The sequence below is a fragment of the Notothenia rossii genome (assembly GCF_949606895.1).
Source record: "Notothenia rossii genome assembly, chromosome: 8".
Classification (NCBI taxonomy): Eukaryota; Metazoa; Chordata; class Actinopteri; order Perciformes; family Nototheniidae; genus Notothenia; species Notothenia rossii.
Window position 1 is genome coordinate 27,653,406 of NC_136906.1, and position 13,384 is coordinate 27,666,789.

Consider the following 13,384-nt stretch of genomic DNA (forward strand, 5'->3'; position numbering starts at 1 on the left):
GGCCTCACCCGGTTGCATAGCGACACTTATTGTTTAGGTGTCTTTTAATAAGCAGGTAATCCTATCATTAGCTAGAACTAGCTAGATCTGATCGATATGGACATAAATGTGAGTGAAGTCTAGGAGGACAGGCTGGTCAATTAGGGTGCGTTCACACCTGCCTTGTATAGTCCGGTTGAATCAAACCCTGGTGCCTTTAGCCGCTTGGTGCGGTTCATTTGGGTTGGTGTGAACACAATCCGAGACCTCTTAAGTGAACTAAACAACCGGACTCTGGTCCGCTAAAATAGGTGGTCTCGGAGCGCTTGCTAGTGAACTCTGGAGCGGTTCATTGCTGGTGTGAACGCAATCTGCACAAAAACATAGGAAGCGTAGTATTTACGTGTCACAAGAACACGGATGTCTTCAAAATATTTATCGAAAAAACATCCGCGGTTGTTTAGTTATAGAGTGAAGCAAAATGAAGTGTTTAAACAATGTCGTGTAAAGTAAAAATTATCCGTCAACTACATAAAAGTAAGAACACCTGTCGTCGGTGAAACGCCCCTCCTTACTGCAGAACGTCTCTCATTGTATGTGCTATAATTTTTTTTAATGGACGTTGTCTGATTATATAATCATATGCGCGGGCCGCTAGTGTCTGTTGATCTCCAGATTAACAGCAGCATGAGAATAACCTGCCGAAAGTGCCGATGCTCCATGGCGGAGGCTTCGGTAGAAATTGCCGGGATTTCTGTTTTTACCCCCTTAATGTCTGACCAATGGTTGAACAGCATTTCCGTGCACATTACTTGTGTTTAAAGTTTATAGTCCGTTTGAGTTTTGCCCGTGTGAACGCAAACCGAACCTTCTGAAAAATGAAACAATGTAACAAACTGTGGTCTGGTGAGCACCAGAGAGCGGACTATTAGGTGTGAATGCAAAAATAAATACAAAAAATAACCTTAAGGGACAACTTGAATGCTTTTTTCATTTTTTTTCTCTTAACGCATTGCAGAAAGATCGGATCGGGAAAAATCGGTATCGGCAGATTGTCAAAATCAAATGATCGGAATCGGATCGGGAGCAAAAAAAGGTGATCGGGACATCCCTAATCCCATCAGTAATAAGTCAGATGTTAAAGGGGATGAAGCTTTTCCTCCCAAATCAGATATGCTTTGTTCTTCAACAAATGTATCAATTCCTTGCATAATATATGTTTCTCACAATTGTTTTTGGAAAGCTGTCCACAGGTGATACTGAGTCTTCTCGATTCATAGATTATAAACTATACCATGCTTAAATAGACCCCTAAGTTATTATTTCATATGTAACGTATGTAAGAAAAGGGAGGGCAGTCAATTATATTGAGTAATTTATTTTATATTGGGTAATTTATTTCTCAAACCTATGTTTTATGGAAGAGAAAATGTATTTCTGATAAACTAATATTTTATCAAACGGTAAATGGTGAATTAATATAACATTTAGAATCATTGAGAAGGGGGTTATATCCATTGGGGCTCACCTTTAACTTACAATATAATTTCTCTGCTATGGACTGAAGAGTTTATGATTCTTGCATGTTAAATGACTAACATAAACCTTCAAAATGCATGTGCATGTGTCAGTAAGGCTCCCAAAGCAATCCGAGGGGCCTATCCTATTTTTGTAATTAAATGATAATGTGCTAATCCATTACTTTTTTGAGTTGTCATCCCTCAGAAAACATACCTTTCCAGTTGTTAATAGTGACCAGAACAGCCCTAAAAGTCCAAGGTAGGACAGAGTGGATCAACGCTTCTCAATGCCGTCTGTCTCCTCCACCAGTCGGTGGGGAGGTTCAGGATACTGGTGTGTGAAGTGGGTCCTCATACTCCTTGTTCTGGGTCTGGTTTACCTAGCCAAAGAAACCCTGCTAGAGGAAGCAGAAGCGTTCCCAACACCAGGTGGCGAGGGCTCTCGCTCCTTATTAAGAGAAAGTAAGATGCTCATAAAAGAGAGCGCAGACAGGTTGACCGCTCAGGGCCCGGACCCTGAAGGCCAACCCAAATCATCGGGCATATCATTGCCTAGCTACGAACTCAGGTTGTTTCCGACCACCACACAAACATTTAGTATGGTGCGAGAGAGAAAAAAGGGAGAAGTGAACAATGGAGAAAAACTTAATATTTCCTTTGAATGTCCGACTACGAAATGTAAATCAAGTGACTGTGTTGTTGTTTTCCCTGTGCCCTTTAAGCAAAGGCTTGTTGGCGTGGAATGTCTATCCAGAGATGGGGTATCAGCGGTTCCAGGTCTCGCCTCAGATGGTAATAATAACACTCGACACCATTGCAAATGTACCCCCAGAAATGTGGTGTTTCAGTAAAAGACAGTTAAAGAATGATACTATGTGCAGCACATGGTCACCCAATTACAAGGCCCTTGGCACAGGGGTCACTAGATGCTCATATATTGAACCTGGTTATCCTCCCACCCCATAGAGCTCCATTTCAGATAGAGCTGCAATTAAGTCACCAGGAAATTATGTAAATCCATCCAATGATGCCCTAATTACACCATCTAAGCAAACTAAAACCAATTCTGCAATGATGGTTAGACTATACACAAGAATGCAATGTTAGCAACTGCTGGCTGTGCCGAAACGTGCCAGAGTCCATGCACCGCTACCCGGTCCCTCACATCCAGGACTTCTCTGCACACCTGGTGGGCAAGCTGGTTTTCTCCAAGGTGGATCTGGTGCGGGGCTACCACCAGGTTCAGGTGCACCTCTCGGACGTCCCCAAAACGGCGGTAATTACGCCGTTTGGGCTTTTCGAGTTCCTGCGGATTCCGTTTGGACTTAAGAACGCAGCTCAGTCCTTTCAGCGGCTGACGGATTCAGCGCTCAGAGACATGCCATTCATCGTCGTCTATTTAGACGACATCCTGGTCGCCAGCTCCTCCTCCGAAGAGCGCCAGGCACATCTCCGGGTCCTTTTCGCGAGGCTCAACCAACACGGCCTGATTATCAACCCGGCAAAGTGTCAGTTCGGGTTGTCCTCCATCCATTTCCTCGGGCACCTCATTAGCAAAGATGGTGCCGCCTCCTTCCCGTCGAAAGTGGACGCCGTGTCTGCCTTTCCACGACCGCCTACAGCTCGGGCGCTCCGAGAGTTCCTCGGGATGGTGACATTTTATCACCGGTTCATCCGCCGGGCGGCCCACACCATGCGCCCGTTGTACGAGGTCCTCAAGGACAAGTCCCCCGGCCAGGCCATAGACTGCACGGCTGAAAGGGAGGTCGCTTTCAACGCCACCAAAGCCACCCTGAGCGAAGCCGCCATGTTGGCTTACCCGTCACACAGGGCCCCCATCGCCGGGAGTTTGCGGCGTTCATGGATCACAAGCCACTGACCTTCTGCATGTCCAAGGAGGCCGAGCCGTGGTTCGCCCGACAGCAACGCCAGCTTTCGTACATCTCTGAGTACACCATGGACATACGACACATCGCTGGCAAGGCTAACGTGGTCGGTGACTGCCTCTCCAGAGCGGTCATCTGAGCTGTGCAGCTGGGCCTCGATTACCTCCGCATGGGCGCTGACCAGGCCTCTGACCATGGGGTCCAGACCCTCAAGGCCTCGGTCACGGGATTACGCCTGGAGGGGGTCACGGTCGGTGACTCTGGCGTAAAGCTGTGGTGTGACGTCTCCACAGGCCAGCCTCGACCGCTGGGCCCTGCGGACTGGCGCCGGCCCGTTTTTGAGGCGGTTCACAATCTTTCCCACCCCGGTAGAAAGCCGTCCGTGAAGTTGTTGTCGCAGAAGTTCGTGTGGCAGGGGCTTAAGAAGGATGTTAGGTCCTGGGTCGACTCGTGCGTGGCCTGTCAACGGGCCAAAGTCCACCGCCATACTAGGGCCCCTTTTGAACATTTTGCAGTTCCTGAGAGGAGGTTTGACCATGTCAATGTTGGACTCGTAGGTCCGCTTCCCCCCTTTCACGGTTTCACCTACCTGTTTACGATGGTGGACAGGACGACTCGCTGGCCCGAGGCCATTCCCCTCGCCTCGACATCAGCTTCCGACTTTGCCCGCGCTTTCATCGGCACGTGGGTGGCGCGCTTCCGGACACCGTCTGACCTCTCCTCTGACCAGTTTGACTCAGTTCACCTCAGAGCTGTGGAACGCTGTTGCTGTGGGTTTTGGGGTCAAACTGCACCGCACTGCCGCATATCACCCCCAGGCTAATGGATTGTGTGAGCGGTTTCACCGGTCCATGAAGGCGTCACTGCGTGCCGGCTTGACAGACGGCAACTGGGTGGATAAGCTCCCGTGGGTTATGCTTGGCCTCAGGTGTACCCCCAAAGAAGACCTGCAGTCCTCGTTGGCGGAGCTCGTCTATGCCCAGACGCTACGGGTCCCCGGGGAATTCATTCCCACCGCCACTGTGCCCTGGTCTGCGGACGGGCAGCAACAGCAACCCAGCTTTCCGGATTACGGTTGGCGGATTTCGTTTTTATTCGCCACGACGCCCACCGCGGTCCCCTGCGGCCCCCTTACGACGGTCCGTTCAGGGTCATACATCACGGGGACAAGAGCCTGGTGGTGGACGTTGGTGGCAGGCCTGAGACTGTGTCCGTTGACCGGATTAAGCCTGCTCACGTGGACGTTTCCAGGCCGTTGGAGTTGGCTCTGCCCCCACGTCGGGGCCCCCCTCCCATGGCCCTCACCCTAGTTGGCGCCCCTGCCCTCGCCTGCGGCCCCGCCCTCCTCGGCCCCTGTGGTCCGTACGCGCCGGGGTCGGGTGGTACTTCCTCCCAGGCACAAGGGTTTTGACTATGGGTGAATCCAATCACCGAGCTTAAACCATAGCTGAGGATCTTGAGTAATCAGTTCAGTGGGTGTGTATCGCAATGATGCTCGAAATGTCCCTTATGCCTGTTTCCGGTGACTTTATTTTGAAATTCTGAGGAACGGCAAAAAAGCCAGAGATTATAGAAACAAACAAATAAATAAAAACAAGGATAATTGTGTGTTATTGTTTAGTAAATAACAGTGTGTTGTTCAGAAAAGAATAACAAATTAGAAGGAACAAAATATATATTTTTAAAAATACAGATTTCAGTATTCTGAGGCTCTTGAGCCCCATTTATTTTCCTCATGGACGGTAAAAAAACAATAAAATAAAAACAATAATCGTGGCTGGATATTGAAAAATGTTTTTATGAACCACACAGCTTCCGGTCTTCCAAGACCCGACCGGACAAAAAGACGTGGTGCAGGCACGAAACATACTACCAATAGAAATATATTGCTTTTAAAATCGTTCTGTGTGACACGAAAAAAAGGGGAAAATCGTGTTGGTGAACACGAATCAATAGATTAAATGTCGTGACTATAACACGAAATTCCATGAGACTGGGTTGATCTGCCACAGTCAAAATCTCAACTGAATGCTATCACCTTCTTCACTTTCTACCTATATGGATGAAACAGTTGTGTTTGTTTCTGAATAAATATGATGTTTGTGCCCATTTTACAAAAATAAATTCCTCCTGCATTTAAGCATTGAATCCTTTAACAGGAACAAGGAGGGTGAACCATCTTGCTTCGGTGGGAGCATGCAGCCCACACAGCTGCCTGCCTGTCTCTGTGTGTCTTTGTTGCCTGGCTCAGTAGTGGGTACTGTTCTCTGCCTCGTCCTCCACAGGGAACAACAGCAAATCCTCCAACATGTCCTGCAGAGCTGGAGATGGAGGATGGTTGTTGCTTAAAATAAGCTCTGTACAGAGGTGAACAAATATATGGATTTAAAGCTCTAATGGAAAAGCTACTTCTATGAAAAACATAGATTTTTCCGTTTAGTGGTCATCGTTTTTAAATGTTGACAACTGAAGCTGTGTGAAGTTCACAGGTTCCGAAAAATAATTATAAAAGTTTGCCTTTCAAATTGTGGTGATTGCAGTTACATGTCAGCACATGTGTCTCTATTTGGATAAATGTGAGCTGGTTCCGGCCGATATATTACAGACTGATTGAGCAGATTTTGGTTATGTAACCTTAGCTCCAGTTAGCAGCAGTGATTCAAACGTTGGCGCATCCTGTATTGGAGCAATGCAAGACTCGAGTCCAGGATGCTGTGCTGCTTTTGAGCCAAGGAGCTTTGGACACCTGGATCTAATTGATGCTGCAGGGGGGGGGGACTAAACCTATAAAAATAAAAACAAGTTAGAGTGGCAGGTGTCATAAAATGTTTTTGTCTAAAATGGTATTTTACTCTCATAGCCCATATTGTTTTGCTTTTAATGCTACAGTATCTAGTCTACTTCAGGGTTGCCAACTTTGGGTACCTGAGTGAGATTTTGATATCATGGGTTTAATTACACATATGCGCACTAAATGACTCCTATCGTGTCAGTAGCGGGACCTTAGCAATATATACAAATACACAATATTGGACACAGACTATAAAGGGCAAAAACTTTCATTCAGTAATGAAAGTCAAACACATGTTTGTTTCCACTGTTTTATTGTGTGCATAGGCCTGTGACGATAAGCAATTAATTGACTTATCGTACGATAAATAAAAATGAACTCCATAACTTTTCTGACCTCGATAAATTGCCATTTACATGTCAGTTTGAAAGGATGTACTTGAATTATTATTATATATTATCATTATGTCAGTGGTCTAAAATGGTCATACAACCGGCAATATTATCGTTTATCGCAATAATTTCCGGGTAAATGTATCCAACAAAATTAATTATCGTGAGAGGTCTATACATGAAACACACACACACAAACAAATCTACAGACTTACTCCGAACTGCCAAATATATTAATTAACGCACTCTCACTCTCATATACTCTTTGACCCTATTTTTGGCCTAGTAGAACAATAAGCAGCAGACTTTTACTTTGTTATAATTTCTACTGGATCTTAGATCCCCAGCAAGAAATGTTTGGTTCTAAAAACATTCTGAGAATGTTACATTCATTGTTCTAGGAATGTTTTCAGCGGGAAGTTTTCTTTTGGTTCCCAGAACGTTCTTCTGAAAGGTAGGATAACATTCCCTAAAAACATTCTTAAAATGTTTGGTGATAACATTGTTATAACATTATGCCCTCCTATTCTTAAAACGTTTTCAGCGGGATTTTTTTGTTTGGTTCCCAGAATGTTCTTCTGAAAGGTAGGATAAGGTTCTTTAAAGACATTCTTAAAATGTTTGGTGATAACCTTCCTAAAATGTTTTTGATAAAATTGTTAGAACATTATGCCCTACTATTCTTAAAACGTTTTCAGCAGAAGGTTTTATTTTGGTTCCCAGAATGTTCTTCTGAAAGGTAGGATAACGTTCTTAAAATGTTTGGTGATAACCTTCCTAAAATGTTTTTGATAACATTGTTAGAACATTATGCCCTAATGTTCCTAAAATGTTTTCAGCTGCAAGTTAGATTTGTTTATGTTGCCAAAATGTTATTATTTTAGAGAAGGATAACACGCTTTATGTTTAAAACATCATGCAAATGTTCTGTTGTAACAATTTACTAAAATATTTGTACATTATTAGAACACAAAGACATAATATTCCTGTAATTGTTCAACTCAAAATTCCTGGGTAAGTGGACTGACCACTGTGGTCATTAGGATGATTTTGATAGTTTACTTAACTATTGAAATTTGACTATTAACACATGTAAAAGGATGACTCGGTATCAGCTGGTGAGCGTAACATTTGTTTATTAGAAAAGAGGAGCTGGGAGTGGAGGTTGGTTATGGCATCAGTGGGAAACAGTTGTTCCAGGGTGGAGAGGCCTGGCTGGTCTTGATTGTGTGGCAGGCCTTGGATTCCTCCTGGGAGAGACACAAAAATGAGTGTGAGGCAAAAGCAGACAAGTTGTCAATAGATCTGCTGGCAAAAAGCTAGAGCGGCACGCAACGAACCTTTCACGGCATCAATCCGGCAGGGAATGAGTGCAGGCTGCAGGCTTTCATTGTGTGGCTGATGAGCAGGTTGCAGGTGTGGTTGATTGGTGAATGCTCCCAGCCGTGTAGAGCAGACCAGCAGGCAGGTGGGGGGGAGACAGAGACACACAGTAGAAATACACATACAAACACTAACAGGGGTTTCAGGGACGGGCAGTGATAGTCGGTCCGTTCTTCTATATGTCTGTCTTTGGTTTTCTAAGTGTTATAGGTTCCATATGACAACAAAAACACTTGGGGTATAATGTTCGAACAATGTTATCACCAAACATTTTAAGAATGTTTTTAGAGAACGTTATCCTACCTTTCAGAAGTACATTCTAGGAACCAAAACAACACTTCTCAATGAAACCATTCCTAGAAAAATGAATGGTAACATTCTCAGAATGTTTTTAGAACCAACAATGTCTAGCTGGGAACTCAGACATGCCTACGCAAACATGCAATATAATGAATTACGTGCTTGTTTTGTTTTTTTTAAAGGAAAATGTGGTGACATAAGATTTGTTTTAAATATCCTTTTCAAACAAATGCAACAAGTTTGTTTTTTAAAGCGCACTACAAATAAATATGACGTTGACCATGACCGTGTTAATATTTCGCATCACAAGAAAATGTTATAAAAAAAGAATAACCTTCTGAAAACATTATCCAAATGTTTCTTTCAAAATGTTCTTCTTTGGTTATCATGTAACATTGAGGGAACGTTTTATAAAGAACGTCTTTAATGTGTTACCCAACAATGTCCAAAACACATCCTTAGAATGTTGCAGGCAAAACGTTCCACCTTTGTTAACATATCACATTAAAGGAACATTTTATAAAACACTTTCTGTCATCTCAGGCCTCAATAACATCCTGAAAACATTTTCAGAATGTTGCTTGAAGAATGTTCTTCATTTGTTATCATGTAACATTGAGGGAACGTTATATAAAAAACGTTCTGTCATCTCAGGCCTTAATAACGTCCTCAGAACATCCTCTGAATGTTGCAGTTAAAACGTTATGTCTTAGTTAACCTTAAACCTTATAGGAACATTATTTGAAAAATTAAACATCCTAAAATGGCTCTTTGAACATCAGTTTAAAACGTTTATTTAAAACCATATTATAACCTGGAGGTAACGTTAGCCAAAGTTGTGAGAACGTTCCCCGCTAGCTGGGTCTGCGCTTGCGCAATACGGGTCGGGGATTGACCAACCGGCTCCCACTGCTCTGCTGTCTGTTAACGCTGTGTTATGGAAATCTTAGACCTAGTCAATACTGTGGAGATATACAATTAGAATGATCAATCAATAAACTGGTGAAACAAACAGAGTTGTTTTTCTGGTTCTTTATTCGAGGCGCCTCGAAGGCACAGGTCTCACAGAGTATAGGATAGTCTGCAGGAGTGTGCGAAATAGTCACAGAATAGCAAAGCTTATATACAAGATAGGGCGTGCAGACAGAGTTTTTGTGTAGCTAGGCGGAACGCCTCAGAAATCTGCTTTCACACGGATGTCTCATATTGTTATGAGACACCTGTGTCCTTGAGCTGTAGAAAGTATAATGGTTAACAGAATATGGAAGTTCAAACTTTGTGTGAAGAGGAGTAGTTTCAACATAGTCTGCCAAATCAGCTCTGTGGCCTTGAAGCGCTTGAGAATAATAACCCTCATTAGAGTATGCAGAGAAAACAGCACATATGAAGAAATGGTACAGTAGTGTATTAGCATATAAGGTAACAGTGGCGGCCGGCCCATAGGGGCGCTAGGGGCGCCGCCCCACCTCTTCCCACATTACAAATTCAAATTCAAAAAATTCAAATTCAAATGTTTAATGAACAAGGTAAATATTATATAATTGGTATCAGTAAAATGTATAATCTACAATAAAATCTCGTTTAAAATGGTGTTACGATGTCTAAAGTTACTGATAAGTCACATGTTTCCTGCCTGGCCTTGCCCGTGTATCATTACCCTCTCTCGTCTGGGCGCTAAGAGAGGAGCCCTCAACCAGTGCAGCAGCAGCCACTAGCAGCTGACTGTTGCTATCTGTAAGCTATGGCTCCGAAACATAATTTCAGCCAATCAGCGTCGTCAAATCTGATGATCACCGGGCGCCAATGTCAGTGCCCGGTGCAGGGTTATGGCTAGAAAGGATCCGTCTTGTGTAAAACTCTCGCGAGAGTTTGCGAGTCACGTGGCTGAATGTTTACGTTTGACAGACAGCCTTTCAGTTACGATCGTTAACATCAGTGGGCCACAGCAAATGATGGTGAGAAGCTAAACTATCTATTAATTATGTCAATTACAGGGAGTGTGATTGTAACTGTGTGTGTGACTAGCTGGATGCAAAGAGGTAAACACTGTCTTTTGTTTCACATGCTTGCTCTTCAAACAGCCGGGGACATATACTATGTGCCCGTGCTAAATAAACACACACACACACACACATATTAAACTTTGAGTTTTGAAAGCATCCATCAAACTAGATGTGTTGCCTTAATGGTCTGTTTTCTAATATTTCTGTGTTTCTGAACCACGTCTGTGTCTGCATATAATGTTCGTATTTAGTCTCCTCAGGGTTCCCGCGGGGTCTTAAAAAGTCTTACATTTGATAATCTGAATGTAAGGCCTTAAAAAGGTCTTAAATATGACCAAAAAAATAAGAAAGGTCTTAAATATGATTTAGAAGGTCTTACAAATGATTCGATTTGAAAGGTACTTCTGTGTTGCCAAAGCGTCTAAATGTGTTTTGGGGGAAATATCCGGGCTGCAAAGTAACCAGTACAGTAATAGCCTTTCAGTTCCCCCCAACAATTTGTATTGAATTAAATCAACATGGAACCAGTAATCACTAACTTTGTTTCCCCCGGCCCCTTATTGGAGAACACCCAGCTAGTAACCTAGCAACCAAGCTTCAGCTTGCGGCAGGGAAACGTGTTTGAAGCCCGCCGCACCATTTGCAAAATAAATAAGCGTTTGTTTTGCTAATGTAGCGTTAGCTAGTGGAGCGTTAGCTAGTGCAACAGCTCACGCAACAACACCGGGGGACCTCCGGGCGACGTTTGGGTCTACGTCAACCCTAAAAGCGGAGGTGCTGTAGACGCTAAATACCGTAGCTAAACACCAATCATACAACAGCAACGATAAAATAGTGTAGCCAATTTAATTTAAGGGGTAATTTCTCAAAATGTTCCCCGTGTGGTTTATTCAACATTACAATAGCCCCTCCTAAAATAATTTGCACCAGCCGCCACTGTAAGGTAACATAAGAAATTGCCACTACAGCTGTTAAGAGTGGTGGCGGCGGGGAGGGAGCGGATCGACAGCTTGAGCAGCTGTCAACTCAACATTGTATATAACTAACCAATAACGATCGCCGGTTCATCTTGTTTTTGGCGTGAGAATAGTTTGGGCATTGTGACCCCTAGATTCCACCGGGTCCGTCTGCGGCGTGTTATGGCCGCGTTACGGCTGCGCCGCGGTGTCCGCAAGGATCGCGGCCACTCTAGTCAATGGGTGCTATTCCACCAGACGCATCGCGTTACGGCTCAGAAGCGTCCCAGAAGCGTCTCGCCGCTGGGCTCCGCTCGAAATAGGATTGAAGTCTATTTTTCGACGCGAAAAAAAATTCCCAACTCGCCTGTACAGTGGGGTAAGGCGCTCATTTTGCAGCTCATGGTTTCAAAACAGAGATTGGCTGGAATATTCATGTAAAAAAGATGCCATCTTCTGCTATTCCTGTAGACATTTTGGTCTTAAAAGGGGAGTGATTTGTAAAATGTCCATAAAGTAAAAGTAAATCTGTTTACAGTTCTGTTTCATATGGGTGTTGAGATATATCCATAGATCTCTTCGTTTTGCTCTCAAAGTGCACCAGATTGATGCTTTTAACTTCAATATTTAAAAAAAATCTTCCCGGGGAGGTGAGGACCCCCATAGAGGGTGTTAGGTCCACTCCCCACTTATAAAAATAGCACTTTACCACTGCACCCTCTCTAATCTCAGATGCACCCTGAGTCATTTTGTTCTTGAAACGGGCCTGGCCGTATGGCGCCACAGACGGACCCAGTGGAATCTAGGGGTGAGAGCGTGTGTCACACGCCAGATGCGTGAGAGTTGGCAACCCTGGCCTACTTAGCTACAGTATAGCATAGCAGCTAGCATAGTAGCAAGACATGGCTAGCACAAAGTTTTACTTCAGCAGTTAGCCAAAACCTGTTCTTGAAAAAGTTATTTAGGTGTGATATAAGCAATCGGGTTGCTGCATGTTCCCTAGAAATCCATCTACAAGACCCAGTTTGTAACGTTTGATCCAACTTGTCACCTCTTGTTTAATTGCTTACTAGTATCATGGTTTACTCTTGTTAGAATGTAATACTAACAGATGCAGATACTTTACAGTACTGTTCACAGCTGCTGTGTCACTGGCTCTGACATAGTTGTGGGAAATCTCCTTAAACGTAACCCTCACTATTGCTCTATTATGCAAAATGTTAAATGTGTTAAATATGAAATACAAAGACAGCTGAGTTGTGAAATCTGCAAAACATGGTTCCACACCATTTAGCATACTTATCTTGTGTTTTTAAAGAGTGACAACATCAGTCATGTGATCAATAATGGATGGAGTGACTCATGCATCACATTTCTCTGCAGGATCATGTGTGCTGCATGCAGACTCTGCCTATAGAGTCGAGTCATCGTCAGCTGCCATCTGCTCTGTTAATGCTCCCTGGGCTCTGGCTTGAAAAGGGACACAGAGCAGAACTGAGCCTTACCCCTTGCAACCCCTGAGTACTGCTTTTAAGCACGCTTACTCTCTGACCAGTCTTCTGCCTCCGGAGTGACGCGGATAGATATGAAGAGATCATCGTGGCACAATTGCAAATTCAGAGAATTTCCTTAGACTCCCTATCCATTAGTCTTATTCAGATTAGTAGTATCATTGAATAATGAAAGTACTGCAGTTAATTGAAAGGTGTGCAAAGGTTGAAGGATTTTAATAGTTTTGAAGGAAAAAAACTGAGGCCTTTTTCATGAGGTCTTTTTTCATGATTTTGGTGCTATGATAATTGCTCATTATTATCAGCTAGATTAGTTTCACTGTAAATCACTTGGTTGATAAATTGCACATTTGCAACCTCATACATTTTTACCTCTAAAACACTAAGATCAACTAAGGTTGCTTCCGTATTATGAGCTTATATTATAGCTGTCTAAGAAAGTGAAACACATTTTTATTATTTTTATCCATATCGACCTCACAATGTTCAAGGATCATTTATTGTCATTCTGCAAAAAGAGATGCAACTGTAGACCAGTCCCTTTAGGTGACAACAGGGTACACGCACAGATGCTGTTGGTTCAGTTGGGTCCAACAAATAAACTGCACATACAGCCCAGCCCTGAGACTACGTACTACATACATGCATGTAGTCTGTGACACA